General features: G+C 38.2%; 1 long non-coding RNA gene across 19 annotated transcripts in view; it reads left to right on the top strand.

Moving 5' to 3' along the window:
* Positions 1–21,347, top strand: part of LOC147917415 (uncharacterized) — a 225,669-nt gene that overhangs the window by 136,679 nt on the left and 67,643 nt on the right. For 2 of the 19 annotated variants that reach the window (XR_015549640.1, XR_015549646.1), the window contains exon 11: positions 5,958–5,985. The exons of 16 other annotated variants lie outside the window; for them this stretch is intronic. This is a non-coding gene — a long non-coding RNA (uncharacterized LOC147917415). Of the gene's footprint in view, positions 1–5,957; positions 5,986–15,440; positions 15,459–21,347 lie in introns of those variants that run through there. One more of the 19 variants, XR_015549632.1, reaches the window with a different exon arrangement.

Here is a 21,347-nt window from a genome sequence, read left to right as displayed (position 1 = left end):
TTTGTTCTATTTCTGTGAAAAATGTTGTTGGAACTTTGATAGGGATTGCATTGAATCTATAGATTGCTTTAGGAAGTATGGACATCTTAACTATGTTAATTCTTACAATCCACAGAGCATGGAATATCTTTCCATTTCTTTGTGTCTGCTTCAATTTCTTTCAGCAATGTTTTATAGTTTTCTGTGTACAGATCTTTCACCTCTTTGGTTAAGTTTATTCCTAGATATTTTATTCTTCTTGTTGCAATTGTAAATGGGATTGTATTCTTAATTTCTCTTTCTGCTACTTTGTTGTTAGTGTATAGAAATGCAACTGATTTTTCTATGTTGATTTTGTATCCTGCAACTTTACTGTGTTTGTTTATTACTTCTAAAAGTTTTCTGGTGGATTCTTTAGGGTTTTCTATATATAAAATCATGTCATCTGCAAATAGTGAGAGTTTCACTTCTTCCTTTCCAATTTGGATCCCTTTTATTCCTTTTTCTTGCCTGATTGCTCTGGGTAGGACTTCAAGTACTATGTTAAATAGGAGTGGTGAGAGTGGGCATCCTTGTCTGGTTCCTGTTCTTAGAGGGATAGGTTTCAGTTTTTCACCATTGAGGATGATATTAGCTGTGGGTTTGTCATATATGGCCTTTATTATGTTGAGGTACTTTCCTTCTATACCCATTTTATTCAGAGTTTTTATCATAAATGGGTGCTGTATCTTGTCAAATGCTTTCTCTGCATCTATTGAGATGGTCATGTGATTTTTATTCTTCATTCTATCAATGTGGTGTATCAACGTTGATTGATTTGAGAATGTTGAACCATCCCTGCATACCTGGAATAAATCCTACTTGATCATGGTGTATAATCTTTTTAACGTATTGTTGTATACAATTTGCCAGTATTTTGTTGAGGATTTTTGCATCGATGTTCATCAGTGATCTTGGCCTGTAATTTTCTTTTTTTGTGTTGTCCTTGTCTGGTTTTGGTATCAGGTTAATGTCGACTTCGTAGAATGAGTGAGAGAGCTTCCCCCCTCCTCAATTTTTTGGAAAAGTTTGAAAAGGATAGGTATTAAGTCTTCTTTGAATGTTTGGTAGAATTCACCAGTGAAGACATCTGGTCCTGGACTTTTTTTTGGGGAGGTTTTTGATTACTTTTTTTGATCTCCTTACTGGTGATTGGTCTATTCAAATTCTCTACTTCTTCTTGATCCAGTTTTGGAAGGTTGTATGATTCTAAGAATTTATCCATTTCTTCCAGATTGTTGAATTGGTTGGCATATAGCTTTTCATAGTATTCTCTTATAATCTTTTGTATTTCTGAGGTGTCTGTTGTAATTTCTCCTCTTTCATTTCTGATTTTACTTATTTGTGCCTTCTCTCTTTTTTACTTGGTGAGTCTAGCTAAAGGTTTGTCAATTTTGTTGATCTTTTCATTCTGCTCTGATGTTTATTATTTCCCTTCTTCTACTTATTTTGGGCTTGGTTTGTTCTTCTTTTTCCAGTTCCTTTAGGTGCATTGTTAGATTGTTTATTTGAGATTTTTCTTGTTTGTTGAGATAGGCCTGTATTGCTATAAACTTCCCTCTTAGAACCGCTTTTGCTGTATCCCATACATTCTGGCATGGCATTTTCATTTTCATTTGTCTCCAGGTATTTTTTGATTTCTTCTTTGATTTCTTCGTTGACCCAGTTGTTGTTCAGTAGCATTTTGTTTAATCTCCACGTATTTGTGGCTTTTCTGATTTTCTTTGTATCATTGATTTCTAGTTTCATACCATGTGGTCAGAAAAGATGCTTGGTATAATTTCAATCTTCTTAAATTTGTGGAGACTTGTTTTGTGGCCTAATATGTGATCAATCCTGGAGAATGTTCCATGTGCATTTGAAAACAATGTGTATTCTTCAGTTTTTGGATGGAATGCTCTGTATATATTTACTAGGTCCATCTGTTCTAATGTGTCATATAAGGCCAATGTTTCCTTATTGAACTTCTGTTTGGATGATCTATCCATTGGTGTAAGTGGAGTGTTAAAGTCCCCTACTGTTATTGTGTTACTGTCTATTTCTCTTTTTATGTCTGTTAATAATTGCTTTATATATTTAGGTGCACCTACATTGGGTGCATAGATATTTACAGGTGTTATACCCTCTTGCTGGGTTGTTCCCTTGATCATTATATAATGTCCTTCTTTGTCTCTTTTTACAGTTTTTGTTTTAAAGTCTATTTTGTCTGATATGAGTATTGCTACCCCAGCTTTCTTTTCTTTGCCATTTGTGTGGAGTATCTTTTTCCATCCCTTCACTTTCAGTTTGTGAGTGTCTTTAGGTCTGAAGTGTGTCTCTTGTATGCAGCATATATGGGTCATGTTTTTTTATCCAATCAGCCACCCTATGCCTTTTAATTGGAGCATTTAGTCCATTGACGTTTAAAGTAGCTATTGATAAGTATGTACTTACTGCCATTTTTTAACTTTTTTTTTCCTCAGTGTTTTAGTAGTCCTTCTCTGTTCCTTTCTCCTTCTATACAGAATTGATGGTCTCTTTAGTTTGACCTCTGTGTGAAAGCTCTACTCTTTAACTCCCATCCTCCCTCATTTTATGTTTTTGATATCATATCTCACCTCTTTTTTGTGCATTTGTATCCATTACGTTCTTATCATGGAAATAGATAATTTTTCCTATTTGTGGTCTTCTCTTTTCCCCTTAAATCAGTCCCTTTAACATTTCTTGTAGCACTGGTTTCTTGGTGACAAACTCCTTTAACTTTTGCTTTTCTGGGAAATTTTTGATCTCTCCTTCCATTTTGAATGATAACCTTGCTGGGTAGAGTATTCTTGGCTGTAAGTTTTTTCCTTTTAGCACTTTTAATATATCATGCTGTTCTCTTCTAGCCTGTAAGGTTTCTGCTGAGAAGTCAGCTGATAGCCTTATGGGGTTTCCTTTGTATGTAACTTGACTTTCTCTTGCGACTGTTAGGATTCTCTCTTTATCTTTAATTCTGGGCATTTTGATTATGATGCGTCTTGGTGTGGGCCTCTTTGGGTTTATCTTGTTTGGGGCTCTCTGTGCTTCCTGTACCAGGATGTCTGTTTCCTTCCTTAGGTTAGGGAAGTTTTCATCTATTATTTCTTGAAATAGATTCTCTGCCCATTTGTCTCACTCTTCTCCTTCCAGTACACCTATAACACGGATGTTAGTGCACTTGATGTTGTCCCAGAAGTCCCTTAGACTGTCCTCACTGTTTTTAATTCTTTTGTCTTTTGCCTGTTCAGCTTGGGTGATTTCTTCTAGTCTTTCTTCCAGCTCACAGATCCGTTCTTCTGTATCCTCTACTCTGCTTTTGAGTCCCTCTAATGAATTTTTCATTTCCAGTATTGTATTCTTCATTTCTGATTGGTTCTTTTTTATGTCTTCCATTTCTTTGTTGACATTCTCACTGAGTTCATCTATTCTTCTCCCCACATCAGTGAGCATCCTTAACACTCTTTGTTTGAACTCTCTGTTGGGTAGGTTGCTCATTTCTGTTTCACTTAGTTCCTTTTCTGGGGTTTTGTCCTGTTCCCTTACTTGGAGTGTATTTCTTTGCCTCCTCATTTTGCCTCTTTCCTTGTGCTTGTGTCTATGTATTAGGTAGGTCAGCTACGTCTCCTGCTCTTGGATAGGTGACCTTATGTAAGTGATGCCTTAGGAGGCCTTCAGTGTGCTTCCCTCAGCTCTCAATGTTCCAGGTGTGACCCCTATGTGGGCCACGTGTGTCCTTCTGTTGTGGCCTGTTTGCTCTCCCTGTAGGCACCCAGTGAGGCCGTGGTATGCTCCTGGCCAGCTGTTGTAATGCTCAGCTGCTTGTAGTTGTTGTGGGCCCTTCAGTCTCTTTATCAGGTGTGGGGAGCCCCAGCACAGTTGGCTGCAAGTTCTAATACCACATTTGTGTTGCAGTCTTTCTTTTAAGTGAGTAGGCCCCCAGTGTGGCAGGTTGTTAGGGTCAGGGGCTTACAATTGCTATAAGCCTTCAGCCTTTAGGTCTCTTGTCAGCTCTCTGAGAACTGCAGCTGGGTAGGGCTGGCCTCAGGCATGGGAGCACCCAATTGTTTCAGGCTGTGGAATGTGGGGCACACCCCCTATGTGTGTCTTTGAGAAGCATAAGTCTTCTGCAGCTGACAAGCCCTGCCACCCACAGGTCCACACACACAGTCAACACAGTCCTGCCCGGTGTGCGTGCCCTGACCTCCTGAAGTGGACCCTCTCCACAGGGTGAGCCCCAAACACTCCACCACTGCCCCACACTCTCCACCCACTCCTTGTGCACGCCCTGCCCCTCTGAAGTGGGCTCAGTCGCCAGGCTGCAGAGAATCCAGTCACCAATCTATGCAGGCCCACAAGTTGCCTGAGGGCTTGTTGTTGGGTGGGGCCAGTCTCTAGGGTGGGCTGCCTGGCCTGGCTCAGCTGGATTAAATCGATGCTCTAGTGGGGGGGGCAGACCTGGGCTAGTAGGCCCCAGGGAGAACTCCAATGGCGTCTGTGTCAGCACACCCACACCAGGCCACAATAATGGCTGCCACCAATGTCCCAGTCCCTGGAGAGGTCTCACCTCTCATCGAGATGCACTCAGAGCCTATCAGGTGAGTCTCTTTTCACCCAAGCACTGTGCACCTTTCTTTCTGGTGATTTTAGGTTGCTTTCTGAAACAGGTGAGTTTGCGTGTGGGCCCTTTAAGAGCCGGTTTTAATTTCTTTGTGAACCAGCTTTTCTGGGGGTACTCCCCAAGGTTTTAGTAGCAGGCAAAGTCAGATATTATGCCGCTGGTCTCGATTGTGCTGGGTCCACACAATGCCCACAGCGGGGGCGCCCCCCGGCTCAGGGCCCTGCGCCTCCAGGGAGGCTGCGGACCTGTGAGCTGCTCCCGGCGGCCGTGAGGCGCTGCGGCTGGTGAAGGCGGCGTTTTTCCTCTCCAGAAGGGAGTCTCTGCCTCTTCCACCTCAATTAGGGTTGTCCTTTTGTTGCAGGAGTTCCTATTATCCAGTTTTCAGTTCTGTCTCAGGGCTAAATTTTCCACGTGTAGTTGTAAATTGGCTGTGTCCACGGGAGGAGGTGAGTTCAGAGTCTGCCTGTGCCGCCATCTTGACTTCTCTCCCTTCTATCTTGAGAGCTCTTGCTCTAGTCTGAAGTTCTGGCTTCTCTGAGGGGAGTCTCTTACAGTTCTTTCAGCCAGGTGACAATGCTCTGTGGCTCTGCGTGTTTTCGTGAGGCTCTGGTATTCCAAGTGATCTCGTCTCGTCCAAGAAGCAGTAAATGTGAAGTGAATCCTGTAGTCTTGTTTGTGGTGGCATTACACACGTTCAGCAAAAAACATGTCTGGATCCACCTGTCTTGTGCTCTGGCCTCATGTTTTTGGCATGTTTTATGGTGCAACTGAATTGTGGATAAAGATGCCCCTGGGGTGGCGTGGTGGGGTGGGTTAGAAACACACAGTGTCATTCTGTGTGAACTTGTGCTACTTGCTTTCAAAATTTCACCTTGAACAAAGTAGACTCTGGCAGAGAATAAAGATAACATTCCCACAATACTCTTGACATGGTGGCCACCTTTTAAGTGGGTGAGGCTTGGGCATTGCAGAAGAATTAGTTAGTCCCTAATAAGATATTACACATGTATTTTTGATGCCCAGGGACAGGAGGAACATATATACCAATTCCAGAGGTCTGTTTCTCACCACTTTATCCAGGTGAACTGATTTAATTGGTAATATATTCAGTTGTACACATCTGGCATGAATCTCAATTTTGTTGACATATATCTGCTTTCATTTTAGGTTAGTAGAATCTGTTCTACACAAATCTTCTGTCAAAGTCACCATGTGCACTCATCTCCAAATGCAGTGCAAAATTGCAGAATTTTATGAACTCCTGCATACTCATATAATCAGTTTCATGGAACATTAATGGGCTCTTTATTTCTCATTACAGGGACTTCTGATAATATTTGAAATACAAGGTGAGCACTCATACTGCAATGCCATATTGAGAAGGTTAATTAATAGAGAAAACTATACCACATCTAAGGCAAGTGTTAACTGGGTAATAGGAAGCCAATGAAAGATTTGAGAAAAGGTGAGCAGACTAGAGTAGAATAAATTGGAGAAAGTAAAAGACGTGGAATGAAGATGAGTGAGGATCAGCTGAGATAGTCTGAAGAGCCTGAAGCTGTAAACAGTATGACAGACAGGCCACGTGTAAACAAGTTTCAGGCAAAAAACCGACATTTAGCAGTCAGGAATGGTGTGACACAGGCAGCCTCAGGCATGATACGGGGTCACAAACAACATATTTTGCAAATGTTGGCAAAAATAAAGGGCTGTAGATTTTTAATGTATTTATCTATATATATAAGTAACGGTCATAATAGTGTTTTTTCTAGAGCTGGTAAATAATAATTATAAACCTCTCTAGGCTATTATCTACTATTATCAAAATTTGGGGGAATTCTTACCTGTGCTGGAGTTACGTTTCAAGCTCGTGTATTTAACTGATGGTTACTGCCCTTAGGTCTTTGTCAGTACATTAGAATACTCTGTCAATGTGAAAAATCGCTCTTGTATTTACTTTCCATTTGACTGCTTTCCTCCCCTTTCCTACTTCCTCTGAAGATAATGGCTAGGTTTTTAAATGCCCCACTGATGGAATAAAAAGGTCAATGGAAATAGTTAAACAGAACCTCAGGTTATGAAAAGAAATGTTAGCATATGTATAATCTAATAATTTGCACATTATTGATGGCCATTAGTCAGATAATCAACCTTACATTATATACTCTAAGTATCTAATTATTTTAAAATTATCTAAATTTTCACCCACTTTCAGATTTTTCTCTGAGAATGAGGTTCTATGACTCATAATTGGATCACTTTCCTTCAACCTGGATTAGTTTAATTGTCTCTTTGTCCCAAATCACCTTTCGGTAAATTAAACTAATGGCAAATAATGTAGAGAACTGGAAAGAATGTGAATTTAGGCATGAGAGGTAAAAGGATTAAACACACCTGCTCTAATGGTCCTTTTAAACACTTTGTGTAATTGTAACAGCAGCTTTGGCATAAGCAGCTGTTGAAGCTGTGTGAAGCCACTGGGAGAGAGTGGAAAGTGGGACAACATCTGAGTTCTGTGAAATTTAGTTGTGACCTTGGGCTTAAATCTTTGAGTATTTGTTTCCCCATAAAAACAGTGAGTATTAGCTTAAGGCTGTGTTGGTCTCTCTCCTGCAACCTTGAGAATCGATGGTGTTAGGGATGGAGGGTCTTTTGCAGATATGTAGATTTCGTCATTAAAAAAAGTATGTGTACAGGAGAATCTTTCCTACTTTGTCCTCACCTCTTTTCCCAGGGAAAATAAGAGCATTTTTGTTTGAAATTCTTTTTTATATGTCGAGTTCTGGAGTCATAGATCGAAGACAAGTCTTTTGGATGTAGATAATGAAGCTAACCTTTCCGAGAGTTAACATGGTGGTTTAGCTTATTTGACACTTGCTTTGCTGAAGTGACCTTGTTGCTAAGGCTTTTAATCTTGTACTTCATGCCTGAGAGTTGAGTATTTTTCATATAATGCACAACATATCTTTTAAGCTCTACAGCCAAGTGTCATTTGTCTTCTGCATGGACAATTGGAACATAGAATAAATATAGATACTACAGTTTTCTATCACCACAAACTTATTGAAAATGATCTAGAAAAGGGAATCTTATCAACCCTCCCTAAAATTATATGAAACGTGGTGGTAAGTGTTTATCTGTTTGTTTGTTTCTTCGTGTTTTTAAAGAGAGCGTCCATTGTTTCCTCTGATATTTAAATAAGGTTTGTGATCATCTCAGATGTTTGGAATTACTGCTGTAGAATACAAGAACTATTAAGAGCAAGAAGTAAAGCAATGAAAAAAACATAGTGAAATTTGGTTCTTTCTTTAATCAGTAGTATTATTAATCATAAGTTCTAATGTTTAAATCTGAATTTTATTTTTCTCTGAATTTGTTTCTATTTCTATCTGTAACATTTAATGGAATGTTATAATTTCATTACGCAAAGTTCCAAAACAAATAATAGTATTCAAGTTTGCTGTGTAAAGGATATCAATCTTAAACATTCAAGTTCAATAAGGAGCATTATTTTGTTGAAATTTCTGGGGGGAAAAATCAACAGCAGAAAATCACTGAATTGAACACTACCTTCATCCTACAAATAAGGAACATAAATTTTTTCATCTGATCAATCAAAAAAACTAAAATTCTATGAGTGAGTCAAATATTGACTTAGAGTTTTTAAAAATACAAAACCGGGTAGAATTTTCGTAAAAGTTTTTGGAATATTGTCTTAATATAACATGATTGTTAAAAGTATAGTCTTTGGAATCATTTAATCTAATTTCAGATTCCACCTTCAGTACTTACTGAGGCTGTAACCCTTACAAAATTATGTAAATTCTCTTTCCACAGTGAATGAAGCAACGCACAGAAAGCCTTTGTTTGGTGCTTGCTTCATGAGTAGTAAAATAGTAGTAGTATTCCTTCCTAGGAGAGCCCAAAGAGACTTCATGTGTACGTAAGAGATTAGTGAGGGAGGTTAGAAAGGGGTGCTGGGGATATTGAGCCACCTAGGAATAAAATTCAGGCCTTAATGTAGCAAATTAGCAGACACTGCCCCAAGAATCACTCCCTGTTTAGAAGTAGGTATATCAAAATGTGTTTCCATATTTGATATCTTTATAGGCCTGCATAAGGAACATAGGATGATGAAATACTGGTAATGATGAAATGGTGACAGTTGATACATGAATTTAAGTTAAAGATAAATTATCAGTTAACAGACATGAAAGATCCCAGGTATGGCAGAAACCCAATAAGTAAGACAGATAATATCACATTAGACTGTAAAACATGCTAATGTACAAAACCCTGAAGATAACACAATTGATAATCCACGTAGGTACAAATTTTGTCGGACAATTCAAAGTTGTCAATACTGTGTAACTACTATTGTGTTGATTGTATTGTGTCTAAAATGACTCTGTGCTATTTTGTATGAGAAAATTTCACCTATAAATCTTTTTGCATGTACACCAGGGAGTAGTTGTATTTATGTACTCTATTATTTTTGTTTGGTTGTGCATGTTGAAAAAGTAGCCTTATTTTAAATGTAATTATAATTTGATAATACCTCAAAAGATGGTATCTTTTTCTTACTCTTCTTTTCTCCATTTGTATGTCCAAGTATAGAGAGGCCCCCTATTAAATGTTTTGGGTCGATCTAATCTAGCTCCTAGGGAGCTAATGTTAATTAGAGCTAATGTTTATTTAGTGCTTTCTATGTGTAGGCACTAAGAGCTCTGACTGTATTATTTTCTGTAATCCTCATAATAGTGCTGTCAGAGAGGAACTACCATTATCTCTACACCATAGATAAGGAGATTAGAGAGGGTAATTATTTTGCTTAAGGGCACACAGTTAGTGAACGGCAAAGCCAGAATTCAAAGCCCTGTGTGATTCTAGAACCCATATGCTACAACATGATATTAACAGGTGTCTCAGAAGGGAAGGTAAGGTGACCCATTGAATGTAGAACCTGCTACCAGTAAAAATCAGCTGTACCTCTACCCTGGAGCCATTTCTAAGATGATTTTGCCAAAAGTCAGGGAGGATATTGTCTAATCTCTGTGTTCATAATATGTCACGTGCTTTGTCTCTAAACTCTTGAGTATTAGTAAGCTACATAAATTTTCTCCCAAACACAGAAGTAGAATTGATTCATTTATTTCACCTTTGTTGAATGCCTATTAGAGCCAGGCCATGCTTTAGGCACTTGGGATTCATTTATCCCTGAGTAAAACACACAAAACAAAGAAACAAAACAAACTCTAATTTCTTGGGGTAATTTTGTGAGTTTCAGTGTACAGGAAATTGACAGCACATAAGACAAAGTGGGAACTTCTGACGATTGAACGAAAACTGGGTAACTGTTTAATAGGGCTTAAGTCAGCGTTCGTTTCTTAAATATCAGGGTCTCTAAGTCAAATATACCTAGATTAGAATTTCTTCCCTTTTGTTTTCACAGATTAGACTATTATCATTCTTTCTCATCCTTCATTTCCCTACTTATTAAATAGGGCTACTGAGTGAGAAATTGTGCTTCCTTCTGTCTGGGCATATTTAGTCTTATTTTTCCCATATTCTGACATGTTGTCTTGTCTTTTGGTGACAGGCATGGGAGAGATCAATAATCAGTGTTGTCGGTTCCAAGATGTCAAGTAAAGCTTCTGTCTGGACACTGCTCTTTGTTTATGCATGGGTGTTAGATGCCACAAGAATTGAAAGCTCACAGGAAGGCAACTGGGGGTGTTCCAAGGCCAGAATGGTAGAGGAGAAGGGAAGATGGTTTCTTACAATTCTCTTGATAATATGCCTCTGCTATGTGTCATAGTATGAGTTTCGTGGTGATGAGATTGGAGGACTACTACAACATGGAGGGAACTGTGAAACTTCTTAACGGGAGAACTTCTTTCCCCGATATAATGTAACCAAGATGAACACTTGTTATAGATGTTTGGAGTCCCCTGTAACTTTGTGTAGGAAGGTACAGAAAGCATATTAGTACAATTTCCTAAATGTAGGTGAACCAGAATTGTTCTGTCTTTCCTATGTTCTCTAGAACTCCCAGAAGTTTCTGCCCAGAAAGAGAGGTCTTAGTTACAATAACATATTGAAGGGCAATAATCTTCGTGGGCATTAGGAAGAGAAAAATAATCAATCACACTTGAATAACTTATTTCTTTCTGTGGAGCTCCAATCTGGTGAGACTTTCCTGATGATACACCTATATCTTTGAAGAACTTACTATGCATATATAAAATGACTCATTCTACTTTGTTGAGCTCTTAAATGCTTGTTCACGAAGCACAATTAAAGCTATGACTGTATTCAGCATTATTAGGAACCTGGAACAGTAATTTCTCTGTCTTCTGTTTAATGAAATCTTTGTCCTGATGAGACTGCATGAGCAGGGGTTTTAAATTCAAAAGTATTTTAACTTGGAAATCTCGAAGCTAAGGGAAAATACAGGAAAGTAAGCTCCTGAAATACTGGAAAAAGCTAAAAGAAAAATAAAAAATATTAAGGAGGATAACTATAGAATTTGCAATGAGTAAGACAGATAATATTAACTGGTGTAGGTTTATGTTCTATTGAACGCTTAACTAAATATGTGCTGTTTTTCTAAAACACTCACAATTAAAAAAAATACTTACATTCAGCTTACTATTTATCAGGTAGTATACTGTGCACTTTTTACATATTAACTGATTAACTGATTTAATCCTTATAACAACTCTGAATTAGGTACTATTACTATCCCCATTTTACAGATGGGGAATCTAAGCTACAGAGAGATATGGTAGCTTGATCATAAATATGATGGGGAGCGGTATGGTCTGAATGTTTGTGTCTCCTAAAATTCATGTGTTGAAACCCTAACCCCTGAAGGTGATAGTATTAATAGCAGGGGCCTTTGAGAGGTGGTTAGGTAATAAGGATGGAGCCCTCATGAGTAGGACTAGTGCTCTTATAAAGGAGATCCCACAGAACTCTCTAGCCCCTTCTGCCACATAATGACACAAGGAGAAGACTACAACCCAGAAGAGGTCCCTCACCTGACCATGCTGGCATCTTGATCTCAGACGTCCAGCCTCCAGAACTGTGAACAATAAGTTCTGTTGTTTATAAGCCACCCAGTCTGTGGTATTTTGTGAAAGCAGCCCAAAAGGACTAAGACAATGGTACAGGCAAAATCTGAATCCAGGTAGCCTTGTTTCAGAGTTCGTATTCTTAACCACTAAGCTACACTGTCTCTCAGCATGTTCCCTGTTTTTGTTTGTGCATTAGACTGTTCATTAATAGCTCACATCATTATCTATACTGTTGTAAGTACTGTATTGTCACATTGAAAAGAGCTGTTTTCTATTCTTTGGTAAAATAGTTCAAGAAAAAGCTGACAAGTTAATTATTTACTTGTATTCAGGTTTAGAACAGTAGGTAAGGAGATTGGGAAATAGCTGTGCCATTTAGCTGGAAACCAAAAACCCAATTTTGTTGCTCTAAGAGAGTGGACTACTTTTTGTGCCATAAATTATTTTTGGAAAATAGTTCCTTTAGGAGGAAGTATTGTCTGGTGGTTAAACTTGGAAACTTCAGGACACATTTTTAATGGGGTAAGGGAGAAGGAAAATCTTGAGTAGTTCTCCATTAGAATATGGCATTTAGAAAGGATCTATAAGAAAACAGTAGAAATCTTGGTTTACTCAGCTATACATTGAAGACTGCCAGTCCAGAGAGACAAGACCTGGATTCAAGTCTCATCACTTACTAGACATAGGATGGTTTGCAAAGGAGAGAGGAGAGAAGTTGCCTTATAGAACTTTGTTACTCCAAGTGTGGTCCAGCAGTGTTGGCATCACCAGGTAGCCCATTAGAAACATAAAATCTCAGGCCTGGCCCAGACCTACTGAATCAGAAGCTGCATTTTAACAAGATCCCGAGGAGATTCTATTGCACATTAAAGTTTTATAAACACTGTAATAGAAAGAAGGTTAGAATTTTCAGGTTTCTGCTCTGGCTTAAAGGACAAGAAATGACCTCAAGAACATTTTGACATGAATTCCATGTCTCTTTAAGAACCTTCTGTCTAGCTAGCAGATTTCATCTTCGTGAAAAATTTCTTCCCTATTCCTTTCCCAAATAATAATAGTACTAACAATCATGGTGATAATAACAATAGCTAAGGTTTGTTGAGTGCATTCTGTGTGCCAGCCACTGTTCTAACTGCTTTATGATTCTCATTTAATCATCACAGATAATTAAATTGGTACTTTTATTTATCTTCGTTTTACAGATGAGGAAACTGAGGCATAAAAACGTTAGATAACTTGCCCAAAGTCATACAGTTAGCAGTATCTAAACCTAAACTGAGTCCAGAGGCAAGTGGCATCTTTGACAGCCTGAACTGTCTCTCAGCTAATGAGATACACACTACTTTTCCTGCAGTAACTTAATTTCTCATCTGATCCTCCCATTAAAAAGGAAAATGTAGAGAGATCCGTATGACATCCATTCCGGATACACTGGGGGCAGCATTTAAAGTTGTCCAAAGTTTCTGAGCAATATAAGAATGCTTATAGCCAAACTCTTCAGAAAATGTCTCATTGATACATAACTGGCATATTTGCTCACCATAGATGTAGACACACATCTGTATTGTAGAACATATTTCAAAAAAAAGGACTTTTACACCTATCCTCAGACATTGACACTTTGTTTTGGCATTTGAAGGTATTGGCTTTTTAAAATTTCTTTGATACATTTTGGACCATCTGAAGTGTAGCAGCGCTGTCCTGGAGTGCTAAGAGCTTGATGGGAAACAGAAAAATCCCTTTGAATGAAATGTAGCAGGTCTTACCTGTTAACCTTAGGGCAGGAGTCTATTGAACCTTTGAAGGCAAGGCATCCTAGGGGACACCACCTGTGATTCATCCCAGGGAGGCTGAGATGGAAAATATTTCCCAAACGGTTGTCCGTACATGCTTTGACCTGAAGCTTCAAACTGCTGCTTAGTTCAGTGAAAGACCTTTCTAGTGTTCTCTGAATAATGGGAATCTTTTTTTTTTTTGCCCAAAAGACAAAGCAAGGACAACGATTTGTTAGCAATGGCTCTCCTTTTCTCATTTTATTACCGTTTTCCCTATTCGGTGTTTCATCATGTGTTTTTTCACTTGTAAGGTCCTAACTCAATTAAAGCATTCAAGTGCTTTAGCCTTGTACATTAAAGACTATCATCAATAAATTCAAATGGGGTTAACCTTGGAGTGACATCTTCATTTCTATGGTAATATATAGTCTGTGAATCCTTTCATATCATTGGCCACAGTATGATCAGACTCTCATATGTAAAGACCTTGGAACTTTAAATAAGTTACTTCTTCATCTTCAGCCAGTTGGGTTCATTTATTTATCAATGGTTATTTCAAGTTCTTTCATTTGGCTAAAGCTGTTGATTGATGTTTCATGTGACTGTTTTTTCCTTTTCAAAAAGCAAGAAGATAGCTGGGACATAACTTCCCAGCAGCCTTTTAATATGAAAGCCTATTTTGTGTATGGCTCTTTCCGTAATCACTTGTGCATGACTGAGCTTAAACGGTTTGCAGACCTTGCTGATGGATTACAGAACAAGCCATGAACTGACAATTCTTTCTTAAGGGATTAGATGACTTGGCGCTGTGGTGAATTGTGCATTTTGCCCTTTGTTTTATTCTTGCTTAGGTGCTGTTTGGTGATTAATTTTATGGGATATAATAAGAAATTCCCTAGATGAGCTGTAGATGGTACCTTCTGGTAAGAATGATAGTCTTGTCCAGTAATGATGGGCATGGGATAGGGCTGATGGTCTGTTTGTGTGTATTTCTAAAGGGAGGAAGGCTGAACTCAGTGAAGAAAGAGGTAGCTCCATGCCCTTTCGGCCTTTAACTTTCCCATTTGCAGGTCCATGGAATGAGAGAGAGATCCCTTAGGCTGCCCTTGATGCCCATCAGCTCAGGTATGGCAAGCCCTCAGCAACCTGCGCCTTTGTTTCACCAACTCATCTTATTGACAGGTTTTTTTTTGCTTTGTGTTTGTTGGCGGGCCTATTAGAGCAAAGATATTCTTAGAAGTTTAACACAAGGATTGATCATAATTCGAGTCAGTTATCTTAAAAATATGTGCTATTGGTCACAAAGGGACAGTGGAAAACAGTTTACAACATTTTATCTTGTTGCCAGAAAAGATAAGATTTTATATATATAATAAATATGTTAAATAGTTGATTTGATCTGATTTTCTTCTGAGAAACCGGTCTTTGAATTCAAAATTCAACACTCTTTTAGCTTTCTAAAATGTATTAGGAAGGAGAAAATTGAGTAATGAGGGGAGGTAGAGACTAGCAATAGAACGAATAATGGCAGTGTGTTCACAGGATCCAGTGTCTGGCTACTTGCTGTGAAATTTGAGGCAAGCTACAAGATCTTTCAAAGCCCTTTCATAATGGAGATAATAACGTACCCACCTCATAAGTTTATGGACCTTGTAGTGAGGTTTGAATGAAATGATTTATGGAAATGGCTAAACTTAGTACATAGTAAGTTTTCCGCAAATGTTGCCTACTATTATTTGTTCCTAAGGCCATGCAGAGCACACTCTGTGAATGAACTTATTTTCCCATTTTGTAAATGGAGAAACAGATACTTTGAAAAGTTAGGTAGAATTTACAAGGTCACAGCTAATGGTCTCAGGCTGTCTCATATCAAAATAATATATCTTAATTATAATTCTATATTTAATGCTTTACATAGTTTTTAGATTTTTTTTTCCCCACTTTTATTAGGAAACTGAGAATCAGAGGGATTGGATAATATATTAAAGATCCTCAAGTTACTAAGTCTCAAAGCTGGGATTTGAATGTTGTTCTGCCCGCCCTCCAGATGTTCCTTGTCTATCACTCTGCTTCTCTGAATACCTCATGGGATCATGCTGTTTGGGAAAAGGGCTTAGGTATGTAAGCAATGCTTTTCCATTAGTTCTCTATTCTTTTTTTTTAATCCCTATTCACTAAACATTCCAATGATGGTTGAAAGAAACAAACTTTAAAATAAGCAAAAAATTGTAATGAGATATTGCTACACAATTACCAGAATGGCTACAAACTAAAAACACTGACAACACCAAATGTTGGCAAGGACGTGGAGTAACCAGAACTCTCACACGTTGTCGGTGGGAGCAGAAATGGTACAACTGCTCTGGAAAAAGGTGTGACAATTCCTTTTAAAACTAAACATATGCCTACCCTATGACCTGGCAGTTCTACTCCTAGGTATTTACCCATGAGAAAGAAAAACTTATGTTCACAAAAAGACTTTACAAAAATGTTCATAGTAGCTTTATTCATAATGGCCCAAAACTGGAAAAAGTATAGATGTCCATGAATAATGACTATACAAATAAACTGAAGTGTAGTCATACAACAAAATACTAGTTGCAATGAAAAGGAATAAGCTACTGTTATATGTGACAACATGAATAAATCTCAAATACATTATGCTGAGTTAAAGAAGCTTTACACAAGAAGAGCACACACTGTTTGATTATGTTATGTTATGTTCTAGGACAAACAAAATAAATTGATGATGGTGCTTCCCTCCCCAAATGCAGTAACCTGGTCTCAGGGGTGTTAATAAGAGACCTGCAGTGTTTAAGGAAACATCTGTGTACCATGTAGCCCTCAGACAACTGTGGAGGTCTCTCTTCAATGAGACTACCCTTGGTTACTCTAGGGAGCTTTGTGAAGTAATAACCGACTCATTATTTATGTTTACCTTGTGGGCAGTTTTCCCTGCTACTCAAGTTATCTAACTAGAAAAGCCAATATGAAATTTGTCTCTGGCATTAGTGTGAATCTCTGATCCGTGACACCACCTCAGCGCTAGAAGGCATTCTGGCCAGCTTGAACTCACCGACCTGTATTGTTTTGGATGATAAATTGCCCTTGACCTCTTCTTTGTGGGCCAAGGCAGAGTCTGTGCAATGACTAGTACATACTACTATCCATGGATTAATGCCTTGGGGCAAGCAGAAATGTCAGTACAGAGACTTAAGGAGAAAGCTACCTGACTTTCTAATGTATTCTGGTGGTTTATCAGAATTGTTGAGCTGACTGGGTCTGGGACCCTGAGGAGGGGTATGATCAAGATCAATACTGCTTGAAGTTCTGTTGATAGTAGCCTTAATTAAGTGCTGTATTAGACAAATTAGATGGATTTGGTCCCAGCCACTAATTAGTGACTGACAGAATGGTGTACTAATGGGACAATTCATCAGAAGCCAACATGGTGTGGAAATGAGTGGAGATTGTTGTGAGACAATTCTCTGTGTGTCTCTTGTATTTCAGCATGTATTAAGAGTGAAACACCAAGTTTCCTTGTTCCAGGTCATCTTTTCAAGGATGTAACACAGCATGCTTAATGCCCATTACAAAAGATTCAGGTTCCCTAGAGAACCAGGATTAATCTTGATACTAGTTTATACAATTGGGCAAAACTCAGGCTGACTGAGTGATTGGCAAGGAAGTCAATCTGCCCAAAGAAGAGTCAGTAAAAGCCAGGGTACTGTTCAGGCAGCCCTCTTTGAACCTACTTCCCCCATTTTGCCCCCTTAATAGGCAATGCATTGAGGATTACTTATTGTCTGTAGACCATACAGTTTGGTTACCATGTTTATTACCAGTTCCCATAGACTTCCCTCATATTTTGTTAAATGTCCTCATCCTTCCTCTTCCAAAAATCCACGTGTTTATCAGCCCTCCATCCTCATTGTCAAAACTGTCAAGAATACAAAGGGTTTGAGATTTTATCCTACTTGCAAACTAACAAGTTAATATGGCACAGTTTCATGGCTGCTGGCAGAAGACATGAAACCACTGAGTCAGAGGTAAAGGAGTGTTTATTATTCACAGTAGTAACAGCAGCCAGAATATCAGCATTTTTCTCAAATCCCATAGTAAAGAGAGCCAGATGATAACTGAACACGCAATAGATTGCATTTTAGGAGAGAAATCCTGAGCTTAAGTTGCCTGAATCTTTTATAACGGGCAGTTAGCATGCTTGCCCTCTGCTCCAGAGGGAGACACTATCCCTCTGAGGCTGTTTATGATGTAAAAATCCACGAAGATAGTCCAGAATAAAGAGTAGTTAGCGCATAGCTCACAACATGTGAAGAAATGTGAGAGACCCATGGAGGAGTGCCTCCCAACAACAATCATCTGACATGTAGCTTCGCAGTTCATGACCTGTTGACAGCAGTGACCTTCACCTCCATTTTGTTTTACCTCCCCCTTCTCACAACTCTCCTCTTGACTTTGCCCTCATCTAGAAGAGCTCTTTCTGTAAAATCTTAAAACTCTGAAATGTCAAACTCTGACCAAAATCTCCTCACCTCTTTCTTCCTCGCTGAGACTAAACATTCTGAAATTTTACCTGGCTTTCCCTCCCTTCAACCACCCCTATTTTCCTACTCTGTCTTTCCTTCCTGGCTCCACTCCTTTCCTTTCTGAGGCTGAGCCCCAACCACGCTCTCTCACAGCGTCCTCAATGCTTCTGCCTCTGTTCCCTCTCTTACACTTGTTTTGACATTTTACAACTCGGCATTATCTACTACTTCCTTTCTGTTTCTGATGCCAAGCTTTGAAACAAATGTGAAGCAATTGAATGACCTTGTTGATGAAAGCATTAATAATGATGATTTCCAATTTCAGCAGCTTCAGTCCATCTCCCTAGTTCAGACTTCTTACTTGTAAAATATTTTAGAGTGATGATGATAGGTACTACGGCAATGAAAACTGGAATAGGCCTCAGATAATGGGCACAATAAAATGTTTATTATAATGCTAGCAGTAAATATAAGAGGCATTTTTCTGTGTTACATCTACCTGGGTAATGGACCAAAAGTATTTTAAGTTTACTAAAGTGAAAACAATTAATCCTTTCTTGGAGGTAGATGAAAATATAGCCCAAAATAACATACTTGATAGATCTATATTGTGTTTGTCTTTACTGAATTTTGGTCCAAGTTTAGGGAAGTAACTTTGCAAGGTGACTTACGAATTTTCCTGTTTTTTATTTTGTTATTTTCTATTAGACAGCTAAACGCGTTGCTGAGTGTCAAGAGCTTTTGGCATTAAGGTGGGTGAAGAAAATATAACAGTGAATACTCTGATGATGGTTTTGGTTTATGATGCATTACAAGCTGTGCCTCTGCAACAGTTAAATCTTTCAGCATTTTTAGTGGGGTGAACCATCGTGTAATTTAGGAAACTTAACCATTTTAGTTTCAAAGAGAAAGAGTCAAGTTTTATGTCAATTGGTGAAAGCGGAGAATATGCTGGGTTTTAGGAGGAAGGCCTGAAATTGTACCATCTATAGGCATTTTGACATTCTTACTTTATGATGTCTCTCCCTCAGGGCAGTTCTTACTCAACATTAAATTTGTGCTGACACTATCTAATAGGCTTACAATATTTACATGCAGGATAATTATTGAGCAAAAATTAAAAGATAATAAAGTAGACAATGTGTCAAACTGGGGCAAAAGGAAAGGAGGAAGTCACCAGCCAGAAAGAACATAAGAAAGTCTGTATGATTAACACGTAGGAATAGAACTAAAAAATGGATTGTGTTAATGAGGTTTTATCTGTTAGTAAGTATTCTTGAAATTTAGAAAGGATTTTTTTTTTCTATAAAAGCAATGTTAAAAATGGTAGATTCCTAATCTTAGAAATAAAAACCTATTTAACTTGCTATGAATCTGAATCATAGAAACTATAATAGTACTATCAGTACAATGAGAGACCTTAAAATAATCGTGGGTGCTGCTTCCCGCAGTGGGGAAAGTTCTAGACTTGATTGCTATTCCTGGCTCCTCCATTAACTTAGGTGAGCTGCTTAATCTCTGTAGGTGTTCTTGAAGTAAAGAAGGTGGATTTGATAATCTTTCAATTCGCTTCCAGTTCTAAAACTCCTTTGTATTCCTATCCCTAGTACCTATTTTCCTCCCTTTTTAGAAACATGAAGACCTTACAGAATTCTTTAGAAGCAATTCTTTTGTCTTCATGCTGGCATTAGGGAAAAAAAAAAAAATTAGAAAGTCTCTCTCTCTTTTATCAGAATAGATTATAGGTTCTCATTTTGGGGGCTATTATGTATTTGGGTGGTATTCACCTTCTTTATGCTTCTGAAATAATGGCAATGCCATATTTGTGCTCAAACAGTTGCCTTTGATAAAGATAAAAGTAGATTGCAGGAAGCTGTGATCATCTCAGTGACAGTCTCTTGGGTTTTTCTGCAGTAACTTATTTCATAAAGGCTCAATGATTTAATGTACATTAACTCACTGATGCTCACACGGGCCTGTCTGAGAAGAGGGAAGGGCTGGTATTCTACCATTATATAGTCTTACAGACTGGCATGGAGGAACTACTGAAGTGGAATGCAGTGAATTTAATCTGACTAAAAGGCATCTCAGGTTTTAACCCCCTCCTCTGTGGGAAGAGAACACCCAGTGCATGCTCCCACATAGCACTTAGCACTTTGCATTGCTTTTACTTATTTATGTGTCTTTCTCACCCACCAGGCTGTGAGCTTTTCAAGGACACTGCCTAGCACATAAAGAGCCCTGGAGTGTTGCTTCCTGAAATGACATGGAATTTACACCATGTAACCCAGGTTCATTGCTGGACCTGGACCGTATTTGCAGACCCAGTTTTGCCAGATCCTGGATGTATTTAGCAGGGATAGATCACTGAGACCCCCATCAAACCCCAAAATTTCAGAGCATGGGAATATTTGCACCAGTATTTGTCTTTCTTTAGATTCACATTTCTGTGTATCTTGTGCTACAACTTAATCATCTTTTCAAATTTGATTAAATAAAGCTTTCTCTCTTACCTGATGCCCATTTTCCCCAAAGTCACAAAATTTTATTACTTTATGAGAGTAACTACATGTACAAAAAAGATGTCATGTTGAGATGCATCTTATAGACATCAGACTTTTAAATTCCTGGGATGGTGATGATAGTATTATTAGATAATGCTTGTTGCTTCTTCCTTTATGACAGACACCATTGTGTCTTACATATATTTTTACTCATTTACTTCTCAAAATAACCCAGTGAGGTAGGTATCGTCTTCATTTTCCATATGAACAAACTGAGAAACAGATTTAGCTTAATTTTGCACAAAATCAGCAATTAGAGGCAGTAGACTTCAAACCTGTATATTCTTCATTTAGAGTCTGTGCTTTTAACTATGTTTAACTGCCTCTTTGATTAAATTAATTTCAATTTTTTTTTTCACTTTAAACAGTTTGGAAGGAAAGCAATCAGCATTTTAACAAAGATATCAGGGGATTTTAGTAACTGCTGAATCCTTTGATGGGACCCTCTGATAAGTAGGCCAAAGTTTAGTTGTAGATTATCATTTCTAAAGACATACTACCAATGCCTTATTGTAGATTTTTAGCATTTCAAATTTTAATATGTGCAACTTTTTTTTGATTATTTGCAGGCATACTCATAGGTTCCTGGTATGCATTATGTGTCATTTGGATGAGTTTGAGTTTGAATCCTGTGTGCTTTGGTGTGGTATGTGGGAAGGAGTCAATTTCTTAGTCAATATTTACTGTTTTGGTTGCTGCACATTTAATTCTTCTTTTTGATAAAGAACTCAGATTGAGCTTCAGGG

This window comes from Ceratotherium simum, chromosome 3 (assembly GCF_057802395.1).
Source record: "Ceratotherium simum simum isolate JZ-2026a chromosome 3, ASM5780239v1, whole genome shotgun sequence".
NCBI lineage: Eukaryota > Metazoa > Chordata > Mammalia > Perissodactyla > Rhinocerotidae > Ceratotherium > Ceratotherium simum.
This window is presented reverse-complemented; position numbering and strand designations above follow the sequence as displayed.